The sequence below is a fragment of the Mastigoproctus giganteus genome, chromosome 1 (assembly GCF_048544385.1).
Source record: "Mastigoproctus giganteus isolate SK-2022 chromosome 1, ASM4854438v1, whole genome shotgun sequence".
Taxonomy (NCBI): Eukaryota; Metazoa; Arthropoda; class Arachnida; order Uropygi; family Thelyphonidae; genus Mastigoproctus; species Mastigoproctus giganteus.
The window spans coordinates 46,216,219-46,233,337 of record NC_143575.1 but is presented as its reverse complement, the minus strand read 5'-3'; the positions used below and the strand labels follow the sequence as shown (position 1 = coordinate 46,233,337).

Genomic DNA, 17,119 nt, shown 5'->3' with positions numbered 1-17,119 from the left:
ACTCCACTAATAACATTAGTCCACGATGAGCAGTGTCCATTGATTACCACTCTCTGTCTTTTCCCCCTCAACCACCCCCCCTTTATCCATAGCAGCAATTTGCCTCCAATGTCACACTGCTCCAATTTGTGTAGCAGTCTTCCATGTGCAACAGTATCAAAAGCCTTTCTAAGATCCAAGTATATAATATCAAAGTTATTCCCTGCATCCAGTTCTTTTGTGATTGCATCATAGTATCCAATCAAGTTGGTCAGGCAAGACTTCCCCTTAACAAAACCATGCTGTGTCTGAGCTATAACTGAAGTCTTGTCTAAATGATCCTGCAGTGCTTCTTTAACCAGTGCCTCCATTAATTTTCCTGGAACAGAAGTTAAGCTCACAGGTCTATAATTACTTGTGTCAGCCTTTGATCCTCCTTTGTGAATTGGGGTCACATTTGCACATTTCCAGTCTATGGGTACCTCCCCTGAGTCCAAGGAAGCTCTCATAATTATGGCTAAGGGTTTGCTTACTTCCTTTGCTGCCTCCTTTAATATAACTGGATAGATCCCATCCACCCCGGGTGCCTTTCTTGTGTTTATCTTCAACAGTTTCTCCTCCACTTTACTCCCAGTTATTTCAAGATTCTGTAGCTTACTGCTAGAGTTGAATACACCTCTGGCATTCCCCTTGCTGAATAACTCCTCATGTGTGAATGTCGATGCAAAATATTCATTTAGTTTGTTAGCTACCTGAGCAGGATCATCAACAGTTGACCCATCAATATCAAGTGGACCAATCTGATTCATACCCTTCCTTCTAGAGTTTACATAAGTAAAGAACTCTTTGCTGTTTTTCTTTGCATCCCTTGCCAAGGATTTCTCGTAATCTGCCTTCGCCTGCCTAACCTCCTTTGTAACTTGGTTGCATATCAACTTGTATCTATCATAGGCTTCTGTGTCATGTGTTAATTTGTAAGTATCCCATGCATTTTTCTTCTCTGCCATATGACTCATTAGTTCATCTGACATCCATTTTGGCCTAAACCTTGAACAATATTTCTTAGTAAAGCCTAGTAGCTTCCAGATATGCTTATAAATTGAATAAATTTATCAATTTATAAATTGATATGGTTACAAAAGCGATAAATCTACCATTTTGCAGTGTAAAACAGACTTTTTTGAGTGTGTTAATGGAAGAAAGTGACTTTATTGTGGACAAGTTCTTTCTAACCCGTACAAAAATATGGCTATGAATAACAAGGGAAATGTGAAAATATCAAAGAAGGTGATGACATTAGCGAATAAAATTGAGCTATTAGACAAAATTTCTAATGGTGAATGTGTCTCCTCAGTGGCAAAACATTATAAAATCAATGCGTCAACGGTACGATCAATCAAAAAATCGGAAGAAAAAATCCGCCGTAGTGTCCATGAAAACGCGCTAATTGCTTCAAAAATTTGCTCTGTAACTCGTGATGTTAAATTAGAAAAAATGGAAAAAGCTTTAAATCTGTGGATAGAAGACCGAACTCAAAATAAAATTCCATTAAGTTCACTCATCATTCGTGAAAAGGCAAAACTCCTTTATCAACACTTTAGCGAAACTGGTGATAGCACTGGCGGGATAAGTTTTTTTTGCTAGCAAAGGCGCTGGTTTGAGAGATTTGTTTGAAATTTCTAATAAATATTACATTTAATATTAAATTGTTTCTTATTTTCATTTCGATGCCATATGCTTGCATTTCACTATGTACTGTCTATGTACATAGTCATATTATGAAGGTACATATAATACATACATAGCAATTTTAGACTAGTTTTTCTTATATATTGCATACTTTGGAACGGAACCCCTTTATTACTATGGGAGCCATAACTCGGTATTCGCGGCATTTCTCAGGAATGTAATCCCCGCTAGGGGGGGTTTACTGTACTTGAATTTCTGTGCAGTTCATTCTGATCATCTCACTATCAACTTTATTAAATGCTACCAGAAACATAAAAGATTTGATTCCTATCAATATCAATGAAAAGCACTGTTTCAATGTGTTTAAAATTTAACAAGTTTTGCATACACATTAGCAAATGCCTAAGGTGTTATTAATCTGATAAACAAGTAACATTTTTAAATAAAGAAACTTATTAAACCTATTTGGTAATCAAAAGTAGAACATACACCCAAGGTCACTCTGGCCAAAAAGCAATTACTGGACTCATTAAATTTTTAATAATTATCCAAGCTAATAAACAAAAATGTCTAAGATTTTTAATAAATAAAAGAAAAAATAACTCACTCATACTCAAATTGTCCATGCAGTCTACAAATACCCAAAACAAATGCCACTGTGGCTCAGTCACACGTGTAACCTAAAGGATACAATTATCCATGATGTTTAAAATACTGAATATTACGGCAAAGTAAATTTTACTTATAAATTTCAGTTAATATTGCAAATCAATCATTTAATACACCTAACTAATAAGAAGGAGAACTCATGATAATGAATCAACAAAGATATTCAAACAGTATTATGGTATGTAAGAGAAAACAAGATATTACAGTGCACTACCATTGGACTGCACGAATAATTGGTTGTTTGGGGTTTTGGATACAGCAACCTTTGGTTATAATGTGATAGTTCCAGGGGTGCGCCGTCCCGAGGGTGCAAGGAGTGCACTGCACCCAGGCACCAATGTTCAAGGGGCACCTGAAAACCTGAAACTTACATACATACATGAAGAAAATTTTAAAGGGGGGGGCGGAAATTTTCATTTGCACCAGGGTACAAAATTGTGATTGGCACCCGGGCGCAACATACCCTAGGAATACTCCTGGATAGTTCATATAGTGCAGCAATGGGAAACCATCTCCAAATAAGCTGCAACAAAATAGCAATCTTTCAGAGAAGAAAATATAAAAACTGCAGACCATAAAGCAAATTTATCTTCAAATAAAAACTGAAGGAATGAACGGCTATGGGTGACCAGTGCCAGTCTATTTTCCTATACGTAGTAATTGTAGTATGTGTGCCACTGGATCGACATCCCTGATTTGTTGTATCATGTTTGTGTGTGTGCATGTGCACTCAAAGGTTGATTTGCATGTTGTTTGGGCTCAAAACACAGAGTACATAAATAGAGGAAATATAAACATTATCATTACAATGCAACAATACCACCTAAAAGGAATAATAATCAAAACAGAGATTTTGCCCATTTCTTTCCTCATTAATATGATACACCATATATATATATATATATATATATATACACACACACACACACACACACAATGTTGCTGATTTTTAAATCTGTCACGTAAGATATATACAAAGTGATTCATTCTAGACAAAACAATAGTAGTACACTCGATATGATACCATAGTCAACATATGGAAAATGATTGCTGTGAAAAAGGAAGTCTAGGTCCTTAGTAATGATATTACAAATTTTATCATCACTTTATGGGATGAAAGTTTAATTATTTTATTTATTTATTTTTTTAACTGCAATATTTTGATATGCAATTTGATAGTTTCAACTTACTCATATGTAGGCCAATATTTTCTAATAAATTAAGTTTTATTATCATTTCACATTTTTGTTACTTTAATGTTAGTTATTCTCAGTTTTCTTAAGTTTTAATAAATTTGCAACCACTACTGCTATTTAGATAGAATTGCATTCCTTATTCTGTATTATTCTCACATAGCCAGAATAATAAACCAATGAAATTTAAATTTCTGTGGACAGATGAACATAAATTTCTGAATTCAAACTGTATGTAGTAACTGTTTTTTTTTTTTTTTTTAATATACCTTTCAGTGTTTGGACATGAAAGATGTTTAATTTATAAAAAAAAATAATAAAAGCTGTGCATTCAAATTTAAATTATACATTGTATAAATTATACTTCAAGTAAATTTTCAGATTACTTCTATTGCAGTTTTAGATTAGCATTTCTTACTATAATCTACTACCAGTGAGAACGATTTTTTTGTGTTTGTCAAACTTTCCTTCTGTGTGTGTGTGTATGTGTCTGATATCTTTACAAACTATCCATCAAGTCTACTTACTTTAAAGTAGACTGATGTGAATGCAAAACCAGAAGCTGTGTATATTTGAAATGATTAACTGCCCTTTTATAAGATCACCTGCCAACCTTACTTATGCATGTGAGAGAATAAGTAATTCCAAACAGTTTAAAGCTCTTTCATAGATTATCAACTTTTTTTTTTTGCATTCTAATATGAGAATTAATTATTAATATTCTGCATTTTGAGGGATAGTTATCTTTAAAGTTTCACAGAGATCAAAAGATTACATATACATACACAAAGCAATCTACATATGGATGAGTAACATTAATTTACTGTGTATTACCTAAATGTGAAAATGCTGACGGTGTACTATGTGCAAGTTGACCAAAAACTGCTTTAACTGATGACTATATTTAAGAAGCATTAGCCACTCTTCAGAATAATTCAGGTATCTCACCTATTACTAAAAGTATAAATAAATTATCAGGTGACACAGAAGCCTATAGTAGATATAAACTACAGTGGCGGACAAACAAATTGCATCACTTGTGAATTTTGCAGATAATGTGTTTTTTTTTTTTTTTTTTTGGTAGTTGCTGGCGCATCAGCTTCTGTGGCCATAATGTGTTTTGTGCTGCATTGTGAGTTGCAGAAATGTTTGAAATGCATTTGTAATTTTAATAATGACAAATATGGGATATACATCTCTGTAAATGAAATCCAATAAAAAGACTCCACCTGATATACACAATTGCCATATCTACCCAAAGGGTAAAATGCATAATTAATGGAAATATGAGAAATCATGCAAATGACAATCATGACAAACAAATATACATTTTATTGCACTTACTGTACAAACTGAAATGACAAGTTAATGTAATAGTATCATGTACTGTAAATCAGCAAAATAAGTCCTCAATATTTTGTTGTTTCTCCTCAAACTACAATTACAGCCTTGCAACGATCTGGCATAGAGTTAATCAACTTCTGGATATACAGTTGCCCAATTTCGTGGTACCACACTCTTACAATGCTCTCCTGCACCTGAATCTTATCTTTTGGCTTCTTCTGAGCAATTTTAGATGACATTATGTACCAGCAATTTTCAATAGGGTTCAAATCTGCACTCTTGCCGGACCAGTCTGACACTGTAATGCAGCATTTCTGAGGTATGACTGCAACTTAAGGGAGAAAACAAGGGAAACCATTGGTGTATGTTTTAAGCCTTGTGAGACAGGAAGACAAACTCATCATTAAATCTAAATTGCATAAAACTTACTAATTCTGCTGCGTGGCAAGGTGCTGAGTCCTGTTGAAAAATGCAGTTTTGGACGTCTGTGATCCCTAACAACAGGTTTCAGGCACTCCTCCAAGATAGCAGTGACCGTTCCGTTAATAAACTTAATTTGCTCCACCCCTTTGCTTGTTATGCATCCCAAGACCATCTGACCAGAGGGGAACTTTACAGTCAGTGTTGTGCCTCCGATTTTCGTCTTCTGACATATCGTTTCCCCTCTGAGCCATGCAGATTGAATTTTGATTCGTCAGAAAAGATGTTTGTTTGTTTGTTATTTGGATTTTTAGGAGCATTAGCAACTAAGGCCATATTGCTCTGGGATATGCGGTGGTCATTCCCTGACCTTTCCGCATCCTCCGTATTTGGTGGTGACGGGCTCGAACCCCGGTCTAATCAAGAAGCGTGTGCTACACACTGCTGCTCCTTCCCACCTGGCTATGGAGGCGCCCAGAAAAGATGATGGTGTTCCATTGCTCTTGTCAAAGAAACATGCATTTTAGCCTAAGCAAGTTGCTTCTGCCTCATTTGTTGGATCAACAAAGGCTTCTTCTTCTTGATCAGGAGCACTAGCATGTCGATTATGAATGCATAGCCATTTCAAATATCGATCTTGGGAAGGCGTAGTCACTTTCTCTTATGGCTTGATCCAGGTCTTCTCTTCATATTACCGGTTTTACACTTTAATTTCAGCACCAGGGATACTGTTGACAGACTATTTTAGCAGCGATAGCATGTGTAGAAAGCCCTTCCTGGGACAGAGCAACAGCTACACTTGGTGTCAACTGAACATATGGAGCAATGCTTACACCTCCACAAAACAGAATACTAATGGGCACGTATACCCTTCCAAGGTATTTATAGAAATGGCTGATGCAATACCTTGCAATTACTTTCTGATGCAATAGAAGTGTTATCATTTGTCTCAAAGCAATACCCTTGCTTTGCGACAAACAAAATGCCTGTAACCAAACAATATCTTATACATTTCACTACAAATGTTACATTTTTTAAGGTGATGCAGTTTTTTTGTTCACCACTGTAGTCTGTAATCAAGTCACAAGGGAGGTTAGGCAGACGAAGGCGGATTACGAGAAATCTTTGGCAAATGATGGAAAGAAAAACAGCAAAGACTTCTTTATAGATCCCATCAACTTTAATATAACTGGACTTTATAGATCTCGTGGACTTTAATATAACTGGATAGATTCCATCCACCTAGAGTGGGTGGGATCAATCCAGTTAGTTTTAAAGGAGAAAGGAAGTAAGTAAACCCTTATCCATAATTATAGGGCATCCTTGGACTCGGGGGAGGTCCCCACGGACTGGAGATGTCCAAATGTATCCCCAATTCACAAAGGGAGATCAAAGAATGACACGAGTAATTTACACGGGTATTTTGACATGACCTGTTAGTTTAACTTCTGTTCCAGAGAAATAAATGGAGTCACTGGTTAAAGAAGCATTGCAAGATCATCCAGACAAGACTGCTGTAATAATTCAGACACAGCATGGGTTTGTTAAGGGAAAGTCTTGTCTGACCAATTTGAGTGGATACTGTGATGTGGTCACAAAGGAACTGGATGCAAAAATAATTTTGATATCATGTATATCAAACTTCAGGAAAGTTTGATACTGTTGCACATGGAACACTACTGAACAAATTGAGGCCATATGGCATTAAGGGCAAGTTGCTACAATGGATAAAAAGATGGTTGAGTGGGAGTAGACAGAGAGTGGTTATCAATGAACACTGCTATTCATGGACTAATGTTATTAGTGGAGTCCCCCAGGGTTCAGTGTTGGGCCATTGTTGTTTTCTGTATTTATTAATGATATTGATGAAGATATATCAGGCTTAATGTCTAAGTTTGCAGACAGTATGAAGGTTGGCTGAGTTGTTAACGACAGTATGCTACTATGACAGAATCTAGAAAAGTTGCAACTGAAGTTTAAAATTGACAAATGCAAAGTGCTGCATACAGGTAGCAGTAACCCCAGAGTAATGTACCAACTGTGTGATACTACACTCAGGGTAGTGGAAAATTAAAAAAACCTGGGGATAATTGTGCAGTCAGACATGAAATTTTCTGATCGGTGCAGACAGGCTGCCAGAGCAGATCATGGAGTCTTTTCAATGACATACAGGAATTTTGTCATAAAGAGGTGCTTATTCCTTTGTATAAGGCAATGGTCAGGCCTAGGGCTTACAATAAAGAGATTCCGGGATCCCAGTCATTTTTTTTTTTTCAGGATTTGAAATACCAGTATTGATACAAAAATACCGGTTTTTTTTTTTCAGTACTAATTTAAAAAAATAATTGTTTATCATTTATTCTCATAAAGGTTATAAAATCGACAACAATAAATCATTAATATTACAGAATGTGCAACAGAGGGATTGTTATACAGAATACAAATACAAGGAAACCTGAAAACGTTATGAAACTAAGACATAAAATCTTACAAATATATTTCTCTTAGTAAGTATAGTGTGTGTGTAAGTGAAGCAATTACGGAATAACGAAAACATCATTATGGAAATATTTCCATTAGTGGAAGTAGGCCTGGTAGGGCACTTAAGGAATATGGTAAACAATGGCATGGCAGGTGAGGAAGGGTTAAAATTAAAAGCTTCTGAACAATAGTTTAATCCCTCTATTACACTGCTACTTGAGGATGCAACACTTAGTGCATTTTGGGAAAGGGCGTTGGTATGGAGCAGTTCAAATGTATTGTCAGCAAGTGATCTAGAGGCAAAAGGTGAAAGAGTTTCATTGTGTGGGAAAAAACAGAATGTTTTTCCCACACAACGATTCTCTCAACTAAAAACATTCTGCTTTTCTCACCAAAGGAAGAAGAGTTAGTTTGAAGAATAACACCATGATTGGGTCAGGTTTAAATTAGATAGGTGGAAATACATAAATGAAAAGGAAATAAATAAGGTTCTCGCACCAAAAGAGTGGGTTGTGGATTTGCAATGGTAGTTCTGGGTTCAGTTTGGGGTCCAGTTCTGAGAGTGTCATGCTATGTAGTGAAGAGTTCTGTCGGGCATGTTCCTGAGCTAGAAGTTAATCCAGAAGCTGAGTAACAAGCCAATCAGATAGTGCCCTGGCTTCTACTACTGCTGTGGTAATTTCCTTCAGTATTAACAGAGAACTGTTCCCGAAATAAGACAGTACTGGAAGAGCTATACGGCACAATTCAATTAAGAAGAAAGACTTCACTATACTCCATGGAAGGAATCCGCACAATGGAATCCCACTGTGAAAGAGAAGGAAGGTAAATCCTCTGAACTGTGTTGTATTGAAAAGGGTGCTTAGATAAAACTGTAGTTATTTTAAAGTAAGAATGAAGTTTAAGAAATTACGAGAAATTTACAGAAATGTTTAGTATTGAGTTGGTTTATTGGTTGAAGTTGTAACGAAAATTGATATTGCTAAATTAAGAGAGATATATATGGAATTGTTAGTATTAAGTCAGCTTATGGATTGCTGTTGTGAAGAGAATTGATATTGATGATTAAGATAAATATGAGGAAGTGATTAAGATTGAATTAGTTTAGTGTTTGCAGCTGTAGAGAGAGTTGATATTGTTAATTGAGAGAAATTTTATGGAAATGATAGCGTGTATTAACAGATTAAATGAGAAAAATGAATAGATTATAGTGTATGTAAATGAATACCAATTATGTATATACCTGTAAGTAGTTTTGTATGATAAATGACTTTTGTTTTCACTTTAGGAAGGATGTAAATCTGCTGGAATAGGTGCAGAGAAGGGCAACAAGAATGGTGATGGGAACAGAGGTGTGCTGTTACAAAGAAAGGCTTAAGTTCTGTAAATTGCAGCATCTGGAGACTAGGCACCTGCGAGGTGCCTAGTCTCCAGGTGTATAAGGCCTTAAATGAGGTGTATAAGGCCTTAAATGGTTTAAGCAAGTTCAATTCTGATGGGATTCTTCCGCTTTCTGAGATTACGAACCTGAAGGGGCAGAAACTTAAATTGAGGAAAGACAGTTGTAGAATAGTTGTGCAGAAATGTGCCTTTACCCAGCAAGTATTTGATTGCTGGAACAAACTTCCATCTGTCATTGTGGAAGCTGATAGCTTAAATAAATTTGAGGAAGAACTGGACAAATTTTTAGAGTGAATGGATGAGTGAAATGGGAAATGGTTTTTTTTTTTTTTTTTTGGCTGATGCTGTATAAGCTTGCTTTCTTGCATCATATTCCTCTACTGATGCTAAAAAAAATGCTAAAGTGCACTAAAATGAGAACATGAAAAGAGAGTTAATCTACAATTGAAAAGGATATGAAGTAACCAAGCCACTAAGACAGAAAACAAGAAAGAGCTATTTGAATGTTAAAATCACCTAAAAAAAAACTGATGAAAAAATAAAGTTACAGTCAGGGGTCAATGTGTTATTATTTATATATCATTCTCGTTCTTGATTATCTATTTTGCAAAGAAATTTTAAGTAGCTTTTATTAGGTTGTGTTAAAAAAAAAAAACACCCGAATACTCCTTAGCAAATAATCAGAATTAATGATATCAAACATCAGCTATATTTATAACAAAATATAATAAGTTGTCCATTTATTAAGTGTACCTTCCTCCCTTATCCAAGGAGTCAACTGCCCCCATCAGAGACAGTCACATAAGTGACTTTTGAGCACATTATGATTGTGTTCGACCAGGGTTCGAGCCCGTTACCACCAAATACGGAGGATGTGGAAAGGTCAGGGAATGACCACCGCATATCCCGGAGCAATATGGCCTTAGTTGCTAATGCTCCTAAAAACAACAAAACAAACAACTCTCTCTCTTCTCTCTCAAGGTAACTCAGAATTTTTTTTTTGGCTGGTACAGCAAAAGCCTCAGGCTTCCTTGCACCATATGGCTAATGATGATAATAATAAGTGTAAAATGCAAAAAAAAAAAAAAAAGTAGAGAATACAAAAACGAGGATGATAATAACACCCAAGTGTTCTGAACAGTGGTTTTCAACCAGTGTTTCATGGAACATGAAACACTTTCCACTCTGTAAGTATTAGCTTAGTATTTGGCAAAATATTCTACCAAAAATTAGTGCATAAACATGTTAATATTTTGATGCACTTAATATCTTTATTGCAATCAGCAAAAATAAGTAAATTTTACATGTATGCCTGATGCAATGCCCATAACAACAAAAATGCTAGAGGTTTATTTTATTTTAAAAATAAAATATACTTGATATACTGTATCTATTCTAAAAAAATTCTTACAATTTGAATTATTTTGTTTAGAGTCATGAAGACAAAGGGTTTTTGTGCCAAAGATGAACAATATAAAGTTTGTATTTAAAAAGTTGCATATATATATACAGGGTGTCTCAAAAATACACGGCATAACTTCAGGAATGAGTTCCTCATATGTAGACAATAAAAATATTTTATATCAACATAGTTCCGGAAATGCTTGGTTCCCGAGTTATTAACCGAAATGTCTTGTCTCCTGCAGGTGATTTCCTTCATCACAAGGTACTGACAGAATCTGGTGGTTTTCCATTCGACCATGTACTCAAATCAGGAGCAAGTGGATATGCACTTTATGTACGGTTTGGCAGATGGCAATGCTCTGGAGGCTTGTCATTTGTACCGCGAAAGGTTCCCAGAATGATGATGTCCAGACAGGAAAACGTTTGAAGGCATCCATCGGCACCTTTGTGAACATGGGACCTTTACACCTCGTGCTGCCGACAGAGGATGACCAAGATTTATGACTCCTGAAGTAGAGGAGGGGATTTCGGATGTTGTGAATGTCACTCCTGGAATCAGCACACGCAGAATAGCAATGCAACTGGCTGTTCGACTATTTGGAGAGTGTTGTGAGAACACCAACTGTATCCTTACCATCTGCAACGGGTACAGGCCTTGTCACCAGCAGATTACCCTGCATGAGTAATGTTCTGCCAGTGGTTCTTGCAGCAGTACGGTACAACTCCTCACTTTCCTGCCTTAGTGATATTCACAGATGAAGTACAGTTCACAAGAGACAGAATCCAAAACTGTCACAATCAGCATGTATGAGCTGAGGAAAACCCACATGCAATTCTTCTCACATCAACAATAGCAGTTCAGCCTCAACATCTGGGCAGGTGTTTTTGGTGATAAGTTATTTGGGCACCATGTACTTCCAAACAAACTCACAGGGCAGGCGTACAGAAACTTTCTGGAAAACAACATGCCTGATTTCTTGGACGACATGCCACTGATCATTCGTCAACAAGCACACTTCATGCACGATGGCACTCCCGCACATTTCAGCCACCTAGCCCGCAATTACCTGAATCAAAGGTTTTTTACTGGCGGTGGATAGGTAGACCAACTGCCTGGCCTCCACACTCACTGATTTAAACCCACTAGATTTCTTCCTGTGGAGCCATTTAAAGTCACTGGTGTATTCAACTTCGGTATCTGATGTGGAAACTCTCCGCAACTGAATTGTGGAGAGTTTGTGAGACAATACGAAACATGCCAGGATTTTGGCATCATCTTCGCAAGTCCATGAGGAATGAGTCACATGAGACATCGATGTGAGCCTGTATTCAGGCAGAAGTGGACATTTTGAACAATTACTATAAGGTGATGTGAACAGTTAAGTGTCATAGACAGACCTTCATCAATGACACTTAACATATAGACAGACAAAACTCGGAAACCAAGCATTTCCGGAACTATGTTGATACAAAATATTTTTATTGTCTACACATGAGGAACTCATTCCTGAAGTTATGCCGTGTATTTTTGAGACACCCTGTATACATGGTGTGTGTGTGTGTGTGTGTGTGTGTGTGTGTGTGTGTGCACTGCTAATTTTTTATTCATTCTAGTGTTCTGTTACTTAAAAAAGGTTGAAAAACACCATTTCTGAGTGTACTGATGTGGTCCAACAACCAGTAAGCATCCCACAACAGTCCTGTGGCTGAAAACAGTATGTTAACATGAAAGACCAACTGAGGGTGAAAAAGAATCACAAAATCTGACAAAGAGGCCACAATCAGTTAAATGAACACTATACTACAGTGGCAGCAAAGAGGTATATTAGATTGCATATATGTTGCACCGTGTCATGGATTGGGTACAACAGACAGCCTTGATAGGTTTCTGCTCCTGCCAGCAAAAAACAAGCAGTTATGAGCACAGTGGGCACAGGAGCAAAGACAATGGACATTTGAGCAGTGGAAAAAAGGTCAGCTGATCCTATGACTCATGGTTCCATTATTCTATGCTGAAAGCAAGGAGAGGATATTGTGGCAACAACAGCAGGAATCCATTTTTCCAAGTTCATGTGGGAAGTGTTTTTGTGGCAAATCGGGTTCTCCCTATACTGGTAGAGTAATGTCTCAATGCCACAACTTACACAAACATTGTTGCTACCCAGGTACATTGCATCATGCTACAGTTTAGCCATCTAGAAATGGTAACTTCTAGCTAGGTAATGCACCATTTCACAAATCATGGATCATTTCAATAATTGGTCCAGGAGCATGAGGGTGACTACCATACTTCAATGTCCTACTGTCACTAGAGCTTAACATGATTAAGATTCACTTGTTGCATAACCAGCTGTCATCTGTGGGATGAGCTGTTTGTGAATGGCATTCACTGATGTTCAATCTGAGGTAGCGTAGGTAGGATGCAATCACATTTGCATGGGCCAGAATCGCTGTGAAATGCTTTTAGCACCTCGTAGAGTCTCTTACCCTGATGACTTGAAGCTGTTCTGGGAGTTAAAGGAGGTGCTACTATCCGTTTGGTGTACCTAATGAACTGGCCACTCAGTGTATACCATAATAAGTACACTACCTGCTATAGCCAAATCTATAAATGAAAAAATGAAAATGGGGAATGTGAATATGGCAGACTGTGATTTCAACAAAATAGTTTCACTGGAAAATAGAACAATGTATTGCTATTTTATGAATTAAATATGAAGCCCACATATTAAGCAGATCAAATTAGTGTGCATGTAGTTTATATTAGTTTCTTTCACTGTGTCTGTGTGTATTGTACTGTTCTGTTCTGTCTCTTTCTCACTGTATTTGCATCTCACAAGGCCTATGCACTCTGACAGCATATTCTTAATTTAATTTGAATCTGTAATTTAATTTAATTTAACTAATATATATATATATATATATGTATTTTTATTTTTTTTTGGATTCATTTCCCTTTCCAAGAAACTTCGGTTTATCATAGATACCAACATAACACCAATTCGGATCATAAACTAATGAAAATTCAATTATAAGTAATTGTAATTCCTATGATAATATTTCTGCACTTTAAATTTGCATAGAAAAGTGAGAATAAGAGTAGACACTTTTAAATAAAATTAAACTATTCACTGACCCTTGTACTCAGAAATAAATACCTATTCCCATCAACAGAGAACTTGCATTTGAAAGTTGCAGCATTCCAGAAATACACAACATACAGTTAAACTCAGTTGCAACACTAATGTTCAAATGCAAATTCTCTGATGATGAGGTAATATGTAGCTATTCTTTAAATTTCTTGTTTAATAAACGGTTTAATTTTTTTGAGCATGGTATTATTTATTTTTTAAAATTTCATAAGTTGTACTACCTACATGTCTAGAAATGCTTATATCAAAGACCAAATTAGTGTTTTTTCATTTTGCTTTTTTATGATATGCACTCTATATATATAACAAATGATTCATTTTAGGATTAATCTCATTCTGTGACAAAACTGCATCAACTAAAAGTCTGTCAACATAGGACCTGCACAGTTGGGAAAGGTGGGGACACAAAATGTATAATTTGGTATGGTTGTCCCTATTAATTCTACCCCATGGGATTTTCAAATATGAAAATCTCATAGGAGCAGAATTTGTAGTTAAGTATCTACTTTAATTATGCCTAAATTACAGTGCAGACAAGTCCATTTTCTACAGAGAAACTTTTAAAAACTACTTTTGGCAAAAGTCCTGTTATTTCCTATACCCAAATAGTACTATCAAATAAGCATTCAATCCTCAAAAAAAATAATTTTCACAACTTATCTCTTTTCAGCTCTTTTCAAAAAAAAAAAAAAAAAAAAAAAAGAAGGAAACACATCCACAGTTGTCCACAAAATGCATGCTGATTCAAAAATTAGTATGGGTTATTAAAAAAAGAATTTAATTTGATTAAATTCTTATAAATTATACTTTTAAAATAATTTTGAAAAGAACACTTTAAAAATTTATTATGAGTAAATAAAATGAGATAAAAAAAAAAGTTTTTTTCCTAACTCATGAATGCACAAAATTCCTGAAGCCACCACAAGCAGTGCTCTGAATATAAACTGCCAAAATGGTGAACCAAACAGAGAAGGCACATAGTGTCATGCAGTTTGTGATAACGTAATATGTGGATTGTGGGTGTAGTCAGGGTTACCAATGAAGCCTACAATAGACATGTATAGGTTAGGGGAAAAAACCTTTGGTTATCACTTCAAGAAATGTAATTTTGGTTTTTGCATTTCATTTAGTTTACTCATAATAGTGCCAATGTATCACCAATACATAAAGGCAGTTCTAAGAGAGAAGTCAGTAACTACAGACCAGTTAATCTGACTTCAGTGGTAGGGAAAATCTTAGAAACAATGATTAAGAGTGCAATCCAAGGACATTTAGATAGATATGGCACTCTGAATAATACAAAATGGTTTTGTTAAAGGAAAATCATGTTTAACTAAATTAGTAGGCTATTTTGCCACAGTTACTTGTGAGCTAGGTGTAGGGAACAATTCTGACATAGTTTATTTGGATTTTAGCAAGGCACTTGACTCGGCCCCTCACAAGAGGTTATTGTATAAGCTGGAACATGTTGGGAATACTGGAAAAATTCTAAGATGGATTGATGGATGGTTGTAGGGCAGGAGGCAGAGGGTTGTGATTAGAGGCCTTGAATGAGTTGAGCAAGCTGAATGCTGATGGGATTCTTCCTCTTGCTCAGACTAAGTACCTGAGAGGGGAGTTTCAAATTGAGGAAAGATTGTTGTGGAATAGATGTGTGGAAATTTGCCTTTAGCCAGCGGGTAGTTGATTGGTGGAACAGGCTTCCGTATTTTGTTGTGGAAGCGAATAGCCTAAATAAATTTAAGGCTGAGCTGGACAGGCATTTGGAACGAATGGAAGGGTGAAATGGGAGTGTGTGTGTGTGTATTTTTTTTTTTTTTTTTTTTTTGGCTGATGCTGCATAAGCTTGCTTTCTTGCATCATATGCCTCTACTAATGCTAATTAATAGATATTCTTTAGATTGGTGTAAAGTTAGGAGTGTGGTCCCCCCCCAGGATCGGTCCTTGGACCACTGTTGTTTCTGATTTTCATAAATGACATTGACAATGGGATAGGAGGCTTGATGTCAAAACTTGCAGATGCCGTAAAGATTGGTAGAGTAGTTAATAATCAGTACCAAGCAATGCTCCTTCAGGATGACTTGAACATGCTGCAAGAATGGTTAGAAAAGTGGCAGCTATTGTTTAAAGTAGCAAAATGCAAGGTCTTACATTTGGGGGAATAGCAACCCCAAAATAAATTATACATTTTATCAGGTTGAATTAAAAACAGTAGAGAGAAAAAAAAGTAATCTGGAAATTATAATACAGGCAAATATGAAGTTTTCTGAGCAGTGTAACACAAGAAAGCAAATGGTGTCCTATCGATGATTTATCAATCATTACCCTGTAGATATATATGAAGGTCATAATCCCACTGTATAAGGCAATTTTATAAGATGACATCTGGAATACTGTGTTCAAGTACAGAGACCTCATCTGAAAAAGGATGTTGAGCTTCTCAAAAGGGTCCAAAGATGGGCAACTCGCAAGGTGAGATCAGCAAGAGGATGATCATTTCTTCAAATAGGCCTCTGGGGTTGGGTATATTCATACTATGATTTTTAGTGTTTCTCACCAACCATTGAAGTAAAAACGAAAACCAAAATCTTAAAAAGCTTTATATTTAAATTTACAATAAATTTACAAAATAAATGTTACTTTGTTTAAATGTTAAATTACTTTGTTAAAATGTTACTGATCAGTAACATTTTATTTGTATAATCATATTTATTTTGTTTGATCTACTGTAAATTTATTGTAAATTTAAATATAAAGCTTTTTAAGATTTTGGTTTTCGTTTTTACTTCAATGGTTGGCGAGAAACTAAAAATCATAGTATAGAGGATGATCATACATGGAAAGATTCCGATTAAGTGGGCTACAGAGCTTGGCAACCAGGCACCTCAGAGGTGACCTGTTTGAAGTTTATAAGGGTTCTGAGGAAGATTAGTAAAATGAATGAAGGCGGAATTTTCACTGTTATAGAGAATTCCAGAATTCCGGGGCATAAATTCAAATCACAGGTGAACAGGTTGCCTTTGCAAGTAGTTGAGGCTGATCAGTTTGAATTCAAAGGTCAACTGTGGCTTCCTTGCACTATATGGCTATTACTATAATTTATTAAAGTTTATTAAAGTAACAGTAATATAGTAATATAATATATTACTATTACTTTAATAAACTTTTTAGAAGTGTTCAATTCTTTTGTAATAATCCTGTAAGGCCTTGGCCACCTTTGGCCTTAGTGATAGCTAAACTAATTTGGCAAGATCTCCACTAATTTATGACAATGCACAACTATCTTTTACTCCAGGCCTCTTTCAAAGTAGTCAATTCCATAGCTAGAAGAGGTTGCTGCGATGCATAATCGCAGACTAGATAATCCTGATTTTCTAGTCTGCTTCA

The 17,119-nt window shown here is 35.9% G+C and overlaps 1 protein-coding gene across 13 annotated transcripts in view; it reads right to left on the bottom strand.

The window, feature by feature from the left end:
- Positions 1 to 17,119, bottom strand: part of Cdk12 (Cyclin-dependent kinase 12) — a 621,218-nt gene that overhangs the window by 117,918 nt on the left and 486,181 nt on the right. The window contains exon 11 of one of the 13 annotated variants that reach the window (XR_016546892.1): positions 2,276 to 2,348. The exons of the other annotated variants lie outside the window; for them this stretch is intronic. The gene's annotated coding sequence lies outside the window, so the exon portion shown is untranslated. The remainder of the gene's footprint in view (positions 1 to 2,275; positions 2,349 to 17,119) is intronic. 13 annotated transcript variants of the gene reach the window in all.